At 35.5% G+C, this 14,640-nt stretch overlaps 1 pseudogene; it reads right to left on the reverse strand.

Moving 5' to 3' along the window:
• Nucleotides 1-11,963: 11,963 nt before the first annotated feature.
• On the reverse strand, nt 11,964-12,080 carry LOC126237572 (5S ribosomal RNA; annotated as a pseudogene).
• Between the last annotated feature and the right edge of the window lie 2,560 nt (nt 12,081-14,640).

Genomic DNA, 14,640 nt, shown 5'->3' on the forward strand with positions numbered 1-14,640 from the left:
TATTATTGGAAATATGACTGTAAGGGGTATCAGATGAAATGTTTGGTTGGGTTGAGGATTTCTTTGAAGGGTGAATACAACTTGTTATCGTGGATGGAGATTCATCAACAGATGTAATTGTAACTTCTGGTGTGCCCCAGGGAAGTGTGGTAGGTCCCTTTCTGTTCATGTTGTATATTAGTATTGTATATTAATAATCTTGCAGACAGTATTAATAATAACCTCAGACTTTCTGCAGTGATCTACAACAAAGTACAATATGAACAAAACTGTACAAAGATTCAGTCAGACTGTGATAAAATTTCAAAGTGGTACAAAGATTGGCAGCTCACTTTAAATGTTCTGAAATGAAAATCATAGTATCCTATGAGTATATTAAATCAATGAATCACAGGTGTGATCCCAGACATATGGCTGGGTGTAAAACTTAATAGGGACATGAAATGGAATTATCACATAGGCTCAGTCATGGATAAAGCAGGTTTATTGAAAGAATACTAAGTAAATGCTATCAGTCTACAAAGCAAATTGCTTACAATTTGTTTGTGTAATTCATCCTAGAATATTGCTCAAGTGTTTGGGACCTGTACCAAATAGGACCAGCAGGGGATATTGAATGTATACAGAGAAGGCTAACATGAATGGTCACATGTTCATTTTATCCACGGTATAGTGCTACAGAGATGATGAAGAAACTGAAATGATATTCTTGGAGATTGATGTATACTACCCCAAGAAAGTTTACTAGCAAAGTTTCAAGAACTGGTTTTAAATGTTGATTTTAGGAATATACTACAATCCCCTATATGTCACTCCCATAAGGATTTTTATGTCAGGATTAGATTAATTACAGCATGCACAGAGGTATTTAAACAATCATTCTTCCTGTGCTCCAGACATGAATGGGATGAGAAAAAGCCATACTGGTAGAGAGGGATATGCCCTCTGCCTTGCATTTCACAGTGGCTTGCAGACTATAGATGTAGTCATAGATACCAATCAACACCTTGACCAATGTCCAGGAGCAGCTTTTGTGTAGCTGGTTACAGGATCACAGGAGGCTCCTGACACTCAGCCCAAACTAATACAGGTTCTGCAAAAATAAGTCACCTGATGATAAAATGGACCAGGCACTCAAATTATCACACGATGTCAAAAGTAAGTGCATGTATATAATGGCCATAATCATAGGCATTGCTAGGGCATTTAATAACAACTGGTACACTATTCATGACAGGAACTGCAGGTGCCAGCAACTGTATGCAATAGGCCTACTAGACAATTGTAATAAAAGAGTAGTTAAATGGTGCTTGGGTATACTGAAAGTGATCAAGAGAATCACAAAGGTTCAATCTGAGGTTCCATCTTTTGGGAGCTTTTCATTGAGTCCCTCCTAACTGAAATGGGTGGGGATACTCATACTGATAGAATTGTCACGTATATTGATGATCTGTTGCTTGTGATGCCAGCCAACTCAAGAGGAGAAATGGAAACCAAAAAGCAGTGGTAGTACACATAGTATGGTCAGATGGCACTTGGAAAACAAACTCCTGGAGCCCCACACAAGACAGTCTACATACTGCTGAAATGAGAAATGCAGACAGACTCAATCATAAAAATAATCAATGTAAATATTCATAGAAAACAATAACTGATACTTAGAGGTATGGAGTGAAGCATGACTTGACATTTAACCAACACATAAAACAGGCAATTCATGAAACAGGAAAACTTATACAGGTACTCACACTCATCAACCTAGTTATTTCCAGACATCCACCACAAGCTATACAAGTGTATCACTGTGCTTTGTTTGAGTCAGTGGTATATTCTGTGGTGAGCACATAGGTACACAGACTCTGCCTCACAATGATCACAACTATTCTTAGGTGAGATCAATTAAGTGGTTTGCTGAGATTATGAGGTGCCTTCAGAACCACAATCAGTGGAACCACTGTGCATGGTGCCTGAAAAATACCTAATTGACTTAACAATACATCAGTAAGCTGTGCCATACTTGGCTGTAGATGGGAAGAATAGACAAAATAATGAAAATTATGGGCAATGATTTCAGGGAAAAGTGCTAAATAAAACACTGGAATGTGAATGTATGGCAGTTTGAGTGGTAAATCAGTGGTTAAATACTGTAGAGTTTGCTCCTTTTTCCTGACAGGTAGATCATCAGTGAACAGGTGGATTTCAGTTCTAACTTATCTGATCCACTAACTAGGTTGCTACAGTCTGATGTGTCATTAGCATTCACAAGAATTATCTTCTGCATTATGTACTGTCTGGCCTATGTGTGTCCTACCTCACTGGCAGGGCATCTGATAGACCCCAAACTTCATAATATGGGATCAGCCTTGACACTACCAAGCAGTGCCCTTGTTTTAGCTGTCAGGTAGATAACAATCTTCCCTTGACATTTCTGGAGAATATATCTTATATTTCCAGGTAATACATTAGAAAATGAAATAAACACAGTGGCCATATTGGCTGAGGTTCCTCTTCTGTTTCCACTAACTGTATGGTCATTGTAGACATAGCACTCTCTGAATATGCCACTTTATGTTACCATCTTCTGAATCACTGTTCTCAGATGTTCATGTTTTTGGATGAGATTCTCATTGTCAGAGAGAGAGTGAGCCCCATGTACAAATGTTTTTAGCACCCCATTCTTCTGCACTGGGTGATGGAGCTATCTGCCTGTAAGTATAGGTTGGTGTGATGTTTTCTTGTGCTACACACCATGGCCTAATGTGCCATCTGATCTTCTTTTTATCAAGACAACCAGAAAGGGGTACACTACATCCACTTTGACTTCTGTGCTGAAATCAGTGTTCCGCTCTATGGAATTATAGTGTGTGAGAAAGTCATTCAGCTTGTCTCTTCCATATAGCCAAATGAAAAAGGTGTCATCAACATACTTGTAAAAAACACATTGGATTCCATTGGGATGATACCAAGGTTGCATCTACATCTACGTGGATACTCTGTAATTCACAATTAAGTGCCTGGCAGAGGGCTCATGGAACCACCATCAAGCTACTTCTCTACTGCTCCACTCTCAAACTAAGTGCAAGAAAAATTAACACCATGTGAGCTCTGATTTATCTTTATTTTATTTTGATGCTCATTTCTCCCAATGTAAGTGGGCACCAACAAAAAATTTTCCATTAAATGTTTGACATAGATGACAGTGGCTACTCCATCCAGCTGCTCACCATAACCACCATAAAAAAGACAGTATGTTGACATCAGGACATGTCTAAAAAGGATGGTAGTCCCTAGGTCAAATCTCTGGCCAATAAGTTTCAGAGATGCTTGCAGAGGCACTCTCATGAAAAGGGAGACAACATCTAAGCTCACAAGGATGTTGGGCTCCTTAAACTTCTGGCGTAAAGGCACCCCATCTATGTGAACCTTTAGCAATCCATAAAGTCTCAGTGGAACCAATGCTCTCTGTTGTAGCATCTTAACAACTTCATTTGTCAAGCCACATTCTGTGGTCTTTCTCTCCACTCCCTTTGTGAGATCAGTGTCAGTCTTCCATTATGCAATGTTTTCTAGCAGGCCTCATGTCTTCATAACGTAATCCTGGTGATGTTTAGACAATGGTGTGTGATGAAGCAAGCTGGGATATTTTTTACTTCCCCTCTTGTTTTGCCATCTGCCTCCTTAAAATTCGTTTTTTTCCAATTTTAACTACTTACCATTAACATACATGAGTTTAATCTACATTTTCATAAAAGATATATGTTGGCTCTCAGTTTTAAAGAATATGACAGCAGATCTAATTTTGTGCTAAGTTTTATGTATGGAATTGATTTTCTAATTTATATTGACTATTTGTAGTTTGTATCTTTTGTTATACAGTGAAATTAGTACTGTAATTGGTTTGTAAATTAAATTCTGTTGTTGACTTATAAACAGATATAAATTTTGTAATATTTATAAACATTTGGAGGAACAACTAACAGTATTCTTATCCTATTTTGCTCTTATCAAAAACATGTTAGCAACACCAGCCCTTAATTAAATCCAAAGTAATTAACAGTTTTGTCAAAAATATTGTTTGTCTAATGATATCTGTTAATTTCATCATTTAAACAAATAATTCGGCCTAACTCTTGTAGTAGAAGAAACTGTTAAAAAGAACCAATTTTTCAGTGTATACAGTTAATTTAAAGAGTTAAGTTTTAATTGCGATTTCTGTAAATTAAACATCAAATGATGTGTAGTTTCAGTAACTGTTATTGTGAGGATATATAAGGGCCCAATTTTTGGTCCCAAGACATTTAGTCCATGGCTAAGTTTCAGACAAAAATCTGTATTGGTTAGATCAACAATAATGCATCCATGAAATAAGTGTAAAATAATAAGGCCATGTGTTAAAACAATGATAGTGCCAGTTACATATATACCTTATTTTTCTACAAGAACTTGAACTGTGTGGTTAGGTTTTTACTGTTCATAAATGTATAACAGTAAACTATTGTAGCAGTATATGGATGTATGCCTGCAGACTATTAATGAGGCTTACTGAAAGTTAACCAATAGTGCACTGGCCATATAACTGGGTAATATTGGGGGGTTGTGAACAGTGAAAGTAAAGAACTGTGAAACACAACTCTGCACCTGTCAGCTAATGCATTTAAAGTAGTGAGTGTTGAAAGTCACCCCCATTTTTCAGACAGTATCACAATACAGTATGTCGACACCAAGGACTATCAACGAAGAAATAAAGCAGACGAACATCACAGGTTGTGTTGTCTTTCTCAGCTGGTAAGACCATGATACCTGCATCTTGTCTTAGTTCCCATATAGCCAACATTGAGACTGAAGATATTCAAAAACTGCCAGAAAAATTAGGTTCATCCAGTTGTAATTCAGTCAGTGCACAAAATCAGTTATTCTTATTGCATTGGAATATTGAAAGACTGAGGATTAAGCTTAATGAGTTGCTTATTTGTGTTGAAAAATTGGAGCTGAGCAAACCATTTGATATAATCTGCCTCTCTGAACATCATGTGACTAATGGTATAGATTTATTTAATTATTACAGGATTCAAGTTAGCCTCTTATTCTGTATAGAGAATATGGAAAAAGGAGATATTATCATCCAGTTTAATTCCTGCTATGAACTTTGCAATATAGGTACTTAAATGTTCTGAGATAGCTTTTGATAATATCTTTGTAGACAAATCTAGAGAAAAAAGTCATACCACAAATCCAATAGTATATGAGCTACTTCATCATGACATGCACCATCTTATGTTAAATGTTGAAATTTGTCAGTGAATAAAATCTATTGAATCTGAGTACAGGTGGGTAATAAATCAGTCAAAAATTGATTTTAGGATATTGCTCAAAGACGTGAACTGGATAGATTTTTACAATAGTTCTGACTGAAATGAAAAATACAAAGCATTCATTAATAAAGTTACTACCACATTTGAAAATGGTTTTTGCCTAAAGGTAACTCAAATCGAACAGAAGTCTAAAACTGAACCATGGATTAAATAAGAACTAAAGATATCATGTGGACAAAAAGGAGACTGTATTAACTATCTAGGAACAGCTCTGATGTTAACATTGCAATGCATTAAACAGAATACTGAAAAATATTGAAGCAAGTAATCCAGAAATCTAAGCAGCTTTATTATGAGAAAAAAAGATAAATACATCAAGCAACAAAATAAAAACTATATCAGATATAATGAAGACAGAGAGACTGTTGGGCCTACAAGTAAGAGGAATGGATAGCTCTAAAAATGAATGAGACATTGGTGACAAGTGAGTATAGTGTTGCAAACCTCTTAAGCAAGTACTTTGTTTCTGTTACTTACATCTTGGGGTTATCAGTCTCAGTAAACAATGAGATATCAGAGACCTGTCTCTACAAATAACTTCGGTAACAGTATTCATCATAAAATCCTTAAAATCAAAGTTTTCTAGTGGTTATGATAACATATCAATGAAGTTGATTAAATAGTGCTGATACAAATTGAGTTCTATCTTAAGTTATTTGTGTAATCAATCTACTATCAGCAGAGCATTACCAGACTGGCTAAAATTTAGAGAAATTAAACCTCTTTACAAGAGGAGGGATAAAGAGACACCATGAAAATCTTGACCAATTTCACTTTTTCTGAATTTTTCAAAAATATCTGAAAAGACTGTGTTCAAGCATCTTGTTAAGCATCTGACTGCAAATAATATATTGTCCAAGTTACAGTTTGGGTTCCTTAAGGGTTCCAACACAGAGAATGCAATTTACACATACAATGTTAATGTACTTAATACATTTGATGACAAATCAGAGGCTACTGGCAACTTCTGCAACCTATTAGAAGCCTTCGACTCTGTGAAACACAGCATTCTCTTAAGTAAATTAGAATATTATAGTGTCACTGCCAGAACTGCAAAACGATTCATCTTACTTAATTAACACGATACAGAGGGCGCCATTGTGAAATACCTGTGGCATAAGCAATTGGTCTTCATTTGATTGGTATTTAATTATTCATGTGGTGTTCCTCAAGGTTCCATATTGGGTCTGTTCCTTGTTCTTGTGTATATGAATGACCTCTTGTCTGTTAAAATGCCAGATGCTAAATTCGTTTTGTTTGCTGAGGCTACAAACATTGCAGTAAAAAGCAAGTCAAGTACATATTTAGAAGTAGCTACTAATCAAATTTTCACTGACATTAATATATGGTTTAAAGCTAATTCACAGTCATTAAACTTTGAAAAGACACACTATCTGCAGTTCATAACCTGTAAGAGATTTCCTTCCAGCATGTGTATAACATATGGAGACGTACAGATTGAAGAGGTTGACAGTGTTAAATTTCTGGGGTTACAGATCAGTAATAAATTCAGTAGGGAAGTGCATATTGTAGAAGTGCTCGTGTGCCTAAATGAATCTGCATTTGTAGTGTGAATGATGTCAGATGTAGGAGATACAAATATAAAAAAAATTGCATACTTTGCTTACTTTCAGTCTATTATGTCATATGGGATCCTATTTTGGGTAACTCATCAAACGAAGCAAAAGTTTTTAGAGTGCAAAAGCATATAACAAGACATTTGTGGTGTACATTCAAGATCATCACATAGAAACCGCTTCAAGATAATGGTCATTCTAACTACTACTACTCAGTATATTTATTCATTAATGAAATTTGTTGCAAATAATTTGTCTCTGTTTCCAACCAATAGAACAGTATGTAGTATCAATACTAGGAATAAGAACAATCTACATAAAGACCTAAAATCTCTTACTTTGGTCCAAAATGGGGTCCAGTATTCAGGAACACACATTTTCAATAAATTGCTTGCAATCATTAAAAACTTGGTTTCAGTAAAGCACACTTCAAACAGAGTTTGAAAGACTTTTTGATGGGCAACTCCTTCTAATCTATAGATGAATATTTTAACAGGTACTTTTAGACCAGCTTAAGTAAAAATGTCTATTAGATTTCAGTTTTGATAGTGCTCGGTCACAACAGCGAAATTTTAGGTATTTTGTGTACAATAAATTTATCAAAAGTGCACAACTATGTTTCATTCTGACAGTATATTATTTCTGTAAATATTAGCAGTTACAGTTTACTGTAATGTCTTCATATATTTTGACAATATCCCGACAAATGATCAAGGAACTGGGTGTTGTATGCAAATGTTCTATGTTTTTTTGTGTTATACTTTCTGAGATGTTCAACATCCAAGAGAATCATCTCATATTTGGATCTATGAAATGAAAACTGGTCTAAACTAAGCTAATCTTCCCTACTAGAGTACTATATATACTATATGAGGAAAGTTAAGCTTGAATAAACCAAGAAAAGCATTCAGATTGATGGCTAATGGACAACTTTTTGTTTTTGGCAACTGACTCTCTTCTGGAAACTGCAATCTGGGGACTACAAATTTGGAGTGCCAACTATGCAGTTTTGACATCTTCAGGACCTTCTAGCAAAAATTAATAATCTATGGCTGTCTGTTTTTCATCAATAATGTCAGAATAAATGTATCTGAACTCACATCGGGCATCACAACAGGTACTAATTCCAATCACAAATCTGAGTTACCATCACACTGGCAACTTTCCTTCATACCGATTTACTCTGACAGATCTCATCAGCAGGTAACATGTGTATTTCTCTTATTACATCATGAAAAGACAACTACTGAATGAATTCATCATTTGTGATGCTGAGGTATAAGTGAACTTGTATACACTAGAAATGTGAGTTATTCAACAGTATATTATGTCAACTCCCAGAGCACACCACGAGATACCATGTGCATATTTCAAACTGAAGAAATCCAATCAATAGTATACATAATTCCTTCTTTCACTGAGGCCAAGAAAGGAGTTGTCATTTTAATGAGTACCTGGGAATGTGGGAATTATGGGCAATGCACTTGCTTATAAAGCAACCAATGAGGTTAGTAACATACTTCTACTGGTACATTATTTCACCCCTAATCCATGCAATGACTTAGCTATTGAAGCACAGGATTCTGCACCATCAGATGTTTACCTGTTTTGGAGAGAGATAATGTGAATTGTTCAGAGCTGATGTAGTTATGCTAATGCATATTTAGCTGCACCAGAAATTGTAAATCCAGAAACACATGCAAGTATGGATCTGTGCACATTAAGAAATGTTGTGGCAGTTATCGTACATCGATTGAAGATTAATTCCTTTGAGTTTTGGTGTACAACTTGATATTTACCTCATCTCTGCAACAGTGTACAACAATGCCAGAGTGATTGCATTGGCTATTTTCTCTTCTCATTGACTTCCATGAAAAGGTCCATTTAAAAATACAAGTCCTCATTGCATTGGGATGTGGAGGTTAGGACATAGCTTGGTAGGAGTATGAAAAGTTGTGACTTCCATGTATTATAACTTAACAGAGTATTAAGTGAGTAAAAGTGCATAAGCCTTTATTGTACCAGCTCAAAAGATCAACAGGAGCCAAGATCAGTGACAAAATGTCAATGATGTGCATAAAAAAAATGGTAGCATGGCTTTCAATTTTCTGTCAGCTTACTCAGACATAATAATACCTCCCTATGATGTCTTTAATGCATTTGGACAGTGGAGATAAGAATCATTACAAATATTTATTTATATGTGTAGGCCATTTAAAGAACCCACACAGATGGAAGAATGATTGGAAGTGAATGGGGTGTGAACAGCTAAACCAGTTACCTATCCATGGTACAGCTCCATCAAGGCAATGTAGCAAGATGAAGTGCTCTTCATGTGCCTTTGGATTCTACATCATCTCCTGATTAATAAATTCCTCCTCCAACAAAAGGACACATCAGTGACTGTTAGCTGTAGTATAGATACATTTACAACCTGTATTTTGAAACAGTGCACCATGTTTATACACATAAAGGTAGTATATTGTTTGACTGGGGGCTCAACCTCTGTTTTACGACTCTCAAACTGTTGAATGTTTATTAAAGTTTCTCTCTCTATTTCCAGTTTCTGTTAAAAGGAACAGGAAGATGGTTTTATTCCATAGAAACAATATTGCTGATAGTTATCTGTGCAAACTGCTCACATATATAGTATTAAAATTATTCAGTTTTGTTGCTCAATATATTCAAATATTGTCCAACTTAAGAACGGGAGGTAGCGATTGTAAAGATAATCATTATGGTTATTTGGCACTGAATACAAATGTGAGGAATGTTGTCCATAACTGTGCAGTTTGAGAGTGAAAATCCCATTATCTGGCTGTCTTTGTTCAACCCTTCATCATACTTGTGTGCTCAAAAAAGGAACAACATAGACATTCAATAAAATTAAACGAAGTTCTCAAGTTAATTTAAAATTGGTGGCACCTGTATTCTGTTTTGCTTCTTCATACTACCACCCGTTTACGTAAGTGGTCCTGTTCTTACAATGGTAACACTGGTCACATCTGCTTAACATCACATCATAGCCTGCTTTATTCTATAAATAAGTACATGACTCAAAGTGATTGCCCTGATTCATGAACCAATCCACAATATTCTAGAGATGTCTCAGTGGACATGAAGAAACAACATTTCCAGTAGTAATCTATGCAAACTGCTAAGATATATCATACTACTGCTAAATCCAAAAACCCATATACCCATTGAATAATCCCTTACCACAGTCTCCCACTTGTACATTAAACACACTATTAAATCTATGTCAGTGAATTTCTAGTTCTTCAAGTAGCTGAAGCTTCCTTTCTTTTCTATATGCATCACTTCCAAATCTTCTTCAATGCCTTTTAGTAGGTGTCTGTCTTTTATATGTAATTGGATACTATGAATATTCTATAATTGCACAATCTAAAAGCATTTGTATGCCCTTTGTACAGTGTCAGAAATATTCTTGCTGTCTGTCCTATATCCTTTGCATGACAAGATGCACACTGTATTTTAGATACTCTTGCTTGCTCTAATTCACTTCTCCTGTTTCTGATCTAAAGCCTTAGCTTTACTGGACCAAGGTTTTTGCTTGGCATGCCATGTGAGCGCTGTATAGTTTTTTTAACATATTCACCAGTTTCTCTGAGACCTTCCCGCAACATAGTCTGTGTAATCTTGTCCTCCCACATATCACTATTAAATTTACTGTCTTAGTAGTTTCACTATTTTCAAAAGTTTCAAGAGAAGTAAGATAACAAAATAATAACTTTTTTATTTATCTTGATTATCTCGTTGTCATTGTCAATGGCTTAAAGTCTTGTCTAGGGGTATAGTCTTGCTGCTGAAAATTTTGATTTAACGTTATGGTTTCTTGTTGCACTAAATAACTGTTGAAGATTTACCCGTTGCTGTACATATCATTTTATTTTATCCCATTCTTCTAAATCACACCAACTTTATAACTTCCACATTCAAAAAACCAATAATTACATTGTTCTTGACAAGCCTAGCAAAATACTTGCATTTCCATATGAGTTATGCCCACCACTACTTACATTCTGTGGTACTAACCACATTCCAAAGAATTTACAAAGCAAAAGAGTATACAAACCGATAGATGAATCATCGCTAAAATATATCATTATTTTATACAGAAATAAATTTAATAATTCACATTATATTGTGCAATTAATAGTATGATAATTTCGTTTTTATACATTTTAGACTGAAATATGATACATTGTATACAAAATCAAATGAAATATTTTAGTGAAACAGCTGGGATAATTTTAACCCATGCAAGATTCGAGATTATACATGGTATCAGTTAACTCCATAAAAAAAGGTAATGTTACAGGAGTATGATTCATTACAATATCCTCGTCACAAAATTTGGAAACAGGGTGTTTACAATATTTTGTGCCAGATTATAAGGTTTGTCAAATGGGGTACAAAATGATGCCCAGGATAGCAGATAGATGATAGCAGTATCTGATACATAACATATCACAGAGAAAATAAGAAAAACATCTACTATACAAATCATAATCTATATATGTACATATACATCAGAATATGATATTCAGATTTTCAGATCTGTGGAACATACTGTCACAAGACAACTAGACACCAGTAAACTACAGAAATGACTACAGAGACAATGTAAATTACTAGAATTGATAAATTTTAAGTTCAGATCTATGCAATCAAACCTTCAAAATCTTCAAAAGAGAAGAGAAAAAATTTCAGAGCCTAAGTGTATGAAGAGTGAGCCAACTCAAAAAAACTCACAACAACGGGTACCAATCAGAAGAATATTCTCGATCATGCACTCCATCTCCAGGCCATGAGTGGCCTAATGGGACCATCTGACTGCTGTGTCATCCTCAGAGGAGGATGCGGACAGGAGGGGCATGGGGTCAGCACACCGCTCTCCCGGTCGTTATGATGGTATTCTTGACCGAAGCCGCAACTATTCGGTCGAGTAGCTCCTTAATTGGCATCATGAGGCTGAGTGCACCCCGAAAAATGGCAACAGCGCATGGCAGCTGGATGGTCACCCATCCAAGTGCCGGCCATGCCCAACAGTGCTTAACTTTGGTGATCTCACGGGAACCGGTGTATCCACTGCGGCATGGCCATTGCCCTATTCTTGATCATGAGTAGGAATCAATCAGCCATATAAACCATACTATTTACAGATATGTTGACTCATGAAAGAACAAAACAATGGAAAAATATTAGGGCCTAAGTTTACGATGTGGGGATGGACATATGAATCCAAACCACACTGGTTACAAACCAGCAAAAGTTTCGACACAACAAAATGAATAAAGTTCATAATCACATCAATGAGTTCAATTATATGCAACAAGTAATTGTGAGGAGCCTCTAGCTTCAATCAATGGTTGTATGCTCTCCTTGAGTAACACCCCCCCCCCCCTCACCACCACCACCACACACACACACACACACACACACACACACACACACACACACACACACACACACAGAGTCGCTGTGACCAGGGGTACCCAAAACAGAGCTAAGCATGAGTCTGTCCACAACTCAAGATCCAATCAGATACAATACTGACACACACAAAGATTAATTCAGGTAAACAGAGTCATAAACTAGCTTTGAATGATGACACGATCCAGTAGCTTGACAACCAAAATCAGAGTATTAAAGTGAATGTGTATACACCTTATTATATTATCCATACTTGTAACTGCCTTCCACACTAACCTACATACACAAAGACCTAGAAAATTCATTTACAATTGATAAAAAAATACATACTGATTTAAAGTTACATAATGATTGGAGAGTCAATCCCCTAATTAAAAAACCATGCATTTATGCTGAATGACACTGTCTTTGGCATTTTTGGTTAACAATTCACAAATATCAGACACAAAACACATTCCAGTCAACAGATGCTCGAGTACGTTACCGAGCACCAATGATCCTTTGCAAGATGCCTGATCCAGAAGGGTACAGTCATACAGCAGTGTGGGGAGTGGATCTACCAACATCTTTCAGGTTCCTCATTAGAGTTATCATCACACACTCCAACGGATAGGTAACTTCCTGTTTAGCATTCATATCAAATCCCGAAACTTTGTTTTGTGTACTCCTGCACATCACATGGGATATGTTCTCCATAGACATTTTACATAGTCAATTATATGGGATTTATGTCAGGTGCAATTAAAAAGTGTTCATGTTTGAAACTTAATCAGAGTTAAATGCAATAATAAAAAGAATGGATTAATAAGGTAATGAACACAGATATGTTCAGATACTATGCCTAATTTTTGGAGTACAAATTGTGATTAATGTCTCATTTCAAAACTGTAAAAAGCTCTACTCATTTAGTCTCATGGCATGTATGTATTTAATTCTAAAGTACAAATCCATTGCAGAACACAATTGTATAGTGTATCATAGATTTTAACCCAGTCATTATATAAGACAATACTTTAAAAATCACAATGTCTTACATACTAAATTCCAGAAAACAGTTATATAATCTTATGAGTCTACAGATAGATTTAAACTCAGTCAATGGATAAAACATAACTCTAGAAACTACATGATCTTACATACTAAATTCATGACAATGGAAAACACAACAAACAAACAAAATTTAGATACTTATGGATCATGTCTATATGCTTTCTGTTCATTGGTATTGCATAATCCAAACAACTTCTTAGATTTTGGATACAAAAATCTGTATGCATTAGGATATGGATTTTCAAGAACTTCAAATGGTCCAATATAAATATCAAAAAATTTCTTTATCTCAGATGTCAACACTTTAGATTTCTCTTTGCCTTTCACCAACACGAGATCTACTTCAAACCTAGAAAATCTACCTTTACCATCATGTCACTGCTTTCTCCTATCCCCCTGTTTTTTCACCATCTCCCTAACACATTCTTCCCTCTCTTGTGGTGACAGAATTTTCAGAAATAAAGTTAGGTGGTCTATGATTAAACAAGATTTCAAATGGTGAAAAACCTGTTGAAGAATATTAGCTGTTCATAATATCCTCAAAGTCATGGACATAATCTATCCATCTGGTATGATTCTTACTACAATACGTTTTAAACAGTCTTCCAATCTCTCTCATATATCTTTGTGCAGGGTAACTCAAAGGATTGTACACCTAGGTTAGAATATGACTTATTTTTGCATGATCAACAAAACTTTCCAAGATTGTGTTGTAAACTGAGAACTATTATCAGATAAAATTGTTTTAGGAATACTCACCTGAAGAAAATATGTGTTTTCAAACCTAGAGATGATTTGTTTACTGATAGTGTTCTTGAAAGGAAACAACTTTATGAACTTCAAAAAAACATCAACCACCACTAAAACATAGCAAAATCCTTAGTTAGACTTAGATAAAAGTCCATAAACATCATCTAGATTACTATAAGGCAGTATGTTTTGCATCTGGCGTCTACCTGTTTGGTTACTTACCTTCACTCTTTGATATCTGTCACAGCTAGCAATCTTTTTCGTGACTCTTCTTCCAATGCCATAGAACTAATTATTTTCTTGAATCTTTTGTGTGCATTTTGGTTGTTCCACAATGACCAAAACTCTAATGTGTATAAGTGATTTAAGTGCCATTACACTGTTCCTGCCAACATAGTTACTAATCCTCTGCGCCAGTCTTATGTCTCCTGAAT

This window comes from Schistocerca nitens, chromosome 2, assembly GCF_023898315.1.
Source record: "Schistocerca nitens isolate TAMUIC-IGC-003100 chromosome 2, iqSchNite1.1, whole genome shotgun sequence".
NCBI classification, from domain to species: Eukaryota; Metazoa; Arthropoda; class Insecta; order Orthoptera; family Acrididae; genus Schistocerca; species Schistocerca nitens.